The sequence below is a fragment of the Salvelinus fontinalis genome, chromosome 30, assembly GCF_029448725.1.
Source record: "Salvelinus fontinalis isolate EN_2023a chromosome 30, ASM2944872v1, whole genome shotgun sequence".
NCBI lineage: Eukaryota > Metazoa > Chordata > Actinopteri > Salmoniformes > Salmonidae > Salvelinus > Salvelinus fontinalis.
The window spans coordinates 2,294,177-2,298,798 of NC_074694.1; positions in this window are offsets into that span (position 1 = coordinate 2,294,177).

Here is a 4,622-nt window from a genome sequence, read left to right on the forward strand (position 1 = left end):
CAGGGGGGTACCGGTACAGAGTCAATGTGGAGGTTATATACAGGGGGTACCGATACAGAGTCAATGTGGAGGCTATATACAGGGGGTACTGGTACAGAGTCAATGTGGAGGTTATATACAGGGGGTACCGGTACAGAGTCAATGTGGAGGCTATATACAGGGGGTACCGGTACAGAGTCAATGTGAAAATATGTGTCAAACAGGAGGTTAGGAAGTGCAGCTCAGTTTCCACCTCATTTTGTGGGCAGTGAGCACAATACCTGTCTTCTCTTGAGAGCCAGGTCTGCCTACGGCGGACTTTCTCAATAGCAATGCTATGCTCACTGAGTCTGTACATAGTCAAAGCATTCCTTAAGTTTGGGTCAGTCACAGTGGTCAGGTATTCTGTCACTGTGTACTCTCTGTTTAGGGTCAGTCACAGTGGTCAGGTATTCTGCCACTGTGTACTCTCTGTTTAGGGTCAGTCACAGTGGTCAGGTATTCTGTCACTGTGTACTCTCTGTTTAGGGTCAGTCACAGTGGTCAGGTATTCTGCCACTGTGTACTCTCTGTTTAGGGTCAGTCACAGTGGTCAGGTATTCTGCCACTGTGTACTCTCTGTTTAGGGTCAGTCACAGTGGTCAGGTATTCTGCCACTGTGTACTCTCTGTTTAGGGTCAGTCACAGTGGTCAGGTATTCTGCCACTGTGTACTCTCTGTTTAGGGCTAAATAACACCGTTTTTTGGTTGATTCTTTCCAATGTGTCGAATAATTATATTTTTTGTTTTCTCATGATTTGGTTGTGTCTAATTGTGTTGCTGTTGCTTTCTTGGGGCTCTGTTTGTTTTTATGAGCAGAGTCCCTGTACCAGCTGGCAGAGGGGACTCTTCTCCAGGTATATCGCTCTGTAGGGGAAGGCTTTGTTTTGGAAGGTTTGAGAAACACTTCTTTTTAGGTGGTTGTAGAATTTAAGTGCTCTCTTTTGTGTTCATTCTCTCTCTCTCTCTCTCTCTCTCTCTCTCTCTCTCTCTCTCTCTCTCTCTCTCTCTCTCTCTCTCTCTCTCTCTCTCTCTGTGTCTCTCTGTCTGTCTCTCTCTCTCTCTCTCTCTCTGTCTCTCTCTGTCTCTCTCTCTCTCTGTCTCTCTCTCTCTGTGTCTCTCTGTCTGTCTCTCTCTCTCTCTCTCTCTCTCTCTCTCTCTGAGTCTCTCTCTCTCTCTCTCTCTCTCTCTCTCTCTCTCTCTCTCTCTCTCTGTGTCTCTCTGTCTGTCTCTCTCTCTCTCTCTCTCTCTCTCTCTCTCTCTCTCTCTCTGTCTCTCTCTCTGTGTCTCTCTGTCTGTCTCTCTCTCTCTCTCTCTCTCTCTCTCTCTGTGTCTCTCTGTCTGTCTCTCTCTCTCTCTGTCTCTCTCTCTCTCTGTCTCTCTCTCTCTGTGTCTCTCTGTCTGTCTCTCTCTCTCTCTGTCTCTCTCTCTCTCTGTGTCTCTCTGTCTGTCTCTCTCTCTCTCTGTCTCTCTCTCTATCTGTCTCTCTCTCCTTCTAATGAGTCCGGTTTCACTACCACCACATTCACATTGGTTCCAACAACATCAGACAGCTATTAATCACCATGAGGGTACTGGTTTAGCCTCAACTACCTTAAGTAGTCCTGTGTATCAGGTCTCCAGTCTGTCCTGTGTATCAGGTCTCCAGTCAGCCCTGTGTATCAGGTCTCCAGTCTGTCCTGTGTATCAGGTCTCCAGTCTGTCCTGTGTATCAGGTCTCCAGTCAGTCCTGTGTATCAGGTCTTCAGTCAGTCCTGTGTATCAGGTCTCCAGTCTGTCCCGTGTATCAGGTCTCCAGTCTGTCCCGTGTATCAGGTCTCTAGTCAGTCCCGTGTATCAGGTCTCTAGTCAGTCCTGTGTATCAGGTCTCCAGTCAGACCTCTGTATCAGGTCTCCAGTCAGTCCTGTGTATCAGGTCTTCAGTCAGTCCTGTGTATCAGGTCTCCAGTCAGTCCTGTGTATCAGGTCTCCAGTCAGTCCTGTGTATCAGGTCTTCAGTCAGTCCTGTGTATCAGGTCTCTAGTCTGTCCTGTGTATCAGGTCTCCTGTCAGTCCTGTGTATCAGGTCTTCAGTCAGTCCTGTGTATCAGGTCTCCAGTCTGTCCTGTGTATCAGGTCTCCAGTCAGTCCTGTGTATCAGGTCTCCAGTCTGTCCCGTGTATCAGGTCTCTAGTCAGTCCTGTGTATCAGGTCTCTAGTCAGTCCTGTGTATCAGGTCTCTAGTCAGTCCTGTGTATCAGGTCTCTAGTCAGTCCTGTGTATCAGGTCTCCAGTCAGTCCTGTGTATCAGGTCTCCAGTCAGTCTGTGTATCAGGTCTCTAGTCAGTCCTGTGTATCGGGTCTCTAGTCTGTCCTGTATATCAGGTCTCTAGTCTGTCCTGTATATCAGGTCTCTAGTCAGTCCTGTGTATCAGGTCTTCAGTCAGTCCTGTGTATCAGGTCTCCAGTCAGTCCTGTGTATCAGGTCTCCAGTCAGTCTGTGTATCAGGTCTCTAGTCAGTCCTGTGTATCAGGTCTCCAGTCAGTCCTGTGTATCAGGTCTCCAGTCAGTCCTTTGTATCAGGTCTCGGGTCTGTCCTGTGTATCAGGTCTCTAGTCAGTCCTGTGTATCAGGTCTCTAGTCAGTCCTGTGTATCAGGTCTCTAGTCAGTCCTGTGTATCAGGTCTCCAGTCAGACCTGTGTATCAGGTCTCAAGTCTGTCCTGTGTATCAGGTCTCTAGTCTGTCCTGTGTATCAGGTCTCTAGTCTGTCCTGTGTATCAGGTCTCTATTCTGTCCTGTGTATCAGGTCTCTAGTCTGTCCTGTGTATCAGGTCTCCAGTCAGACCTGTGTATCAGGTCTCTAGTCTGTCCTGTGTATCAGGTCTCTAGTCAGTCCTGTGTATCAGGTCTCTAGTCAGTCCTGTGTATCAGGTCTCCAGTCAGTCCTGTGTATCAGGTCTCCAGTCAGACCTGTGTATCAGGTCTCCAGTCAGACCTGTGTATCAGGTCTTCAGTCAGTCCTGTGTATCAGGTCTTCAGTCAGTCCTGTGTATCAGGTCTCCAGTCAGTCCTGTGTATCAGGTCTCAAGTCTGTCCTGTGTATCAGGTCTCTAGTCTGTCCTGTGTATCAGGTCTCTAGTCTGTCCTGTGTATCAGGTCTCTATTCTGTCCTGTGTATCAGGTCTCTAGTCTGTCCTGTGTATCAGGTCTCCAGTCAGACCTGTGTATCAGGTCTCTAGTCTGTCCTGTGTATCAGGTCTCTAGTCAGTCCTGTGTATCAGGTCTCCAGTCTGTCCTGTGTATCAGGTCTCCAGTCAGTCCTGTGTATCAGGTCTCCAGTCAGACCTGTGTATCAGGTCTCCAGTCAGACCTGTGTATCAGGTCTTCAGTCAGTCCTGTGTATCAGGTCTTCAGTCAGTCCTGTGTATCAGGTCTTCAGTCAGTCCTGTGTATCAGGTCTCCAGTCAGTCCTGTGTATCAGGTCTCTAGTCAGTCCTGTGTATCAGGTCTTCAGTCAGTCCTGTGTATCAGGTCTCTAGTCTGTCCTGTGTATCAGGTCTCCAGTCAGTCCTGTGTATCAGGTCTCTATTCTGTCCTGTGTATCAGGTCTTAAGTCAGTCCTGTGTATCAGGTCTCTATTCTGTCCTGTGTATCAGGTCTCCAGTCAGTCCTGTGTATCAGGTCTCCAGTCAGTCCTGTGTATCAGGTCTCTATTCTGTCCTGTGTATCAGGTCTCCAGTCTGTCCTGTGTATCAGGTCTCCAGTCAGTCCTGTGTATCAGGTCTCTATTCTGTCCTGTGTATCAGGTCTTCAGTCAGTCCTGTGTGTCAGGTCTCTATTCTGTCCTGTGTATCAGGTCTCCAGTCAGTCCTGTGTATCAGGTCTCTATTCTGTCCTGTGTATCAGGTCTCTAGTCTGTCCTGTGTATCAGGTCTCCAGTCAGTCCTGTGTATCAGGTCTTCAGTCAGTCCTATGTATCAGGTCTCCAGTCAGTCCTATGTATCAGGTCTCCAGTCAGTCCTGTGTATCAGGTCTCCAGTCTGTCCTGTATATCAGGTCTCTAGTCTGTCCTGTGTATCAGGTCTCTAGTCTGTCCTGTGTATCAGGTCAAAGTCAGTCTGTGTATCAGGTCTCCAGTCAGTCTTTGTATCAGGTCTCTAGTCTGTCCTGTGTATCGGGTCTCTAGTCTGTCCTGTATATCAGGTCTCTAGTCTGTCCTGTATATCAGGTCTCTAGTCAGTCCTGTGTATCAGGTCTCCAGTCAGCCCTGTGTATCAGGTCTCCAGTCAGCCCTGTGTATCAGGTCTCTAGTCAGTCCTGTGTGTCAGGTCTCCAGTCAGTCCTGTGTATCAGGTCTCCAGTCTGTCCTGTGTATCAGGTCTCCAGTCTGTCCTGTGTATCAGGTCTCCAGTCAGACCTGTGTATCAGGTCTCCAGTCAGTCCTGTATATCAGGTCTCTAGTCTGTCCTGTGTATCAGGTCTCCAGTCAGTCCTGTGTATCAGGTCTCCAGTCAGTCCTGTGTATCAGGTCTCCAGTCAGTCCTGTATATCAGGTCTCTAGTCTGTCCTGTGTATCAGGTCTCCAGTCAGCCCTGTGTATCAGGTCTCCAGTCAGCCCTGTG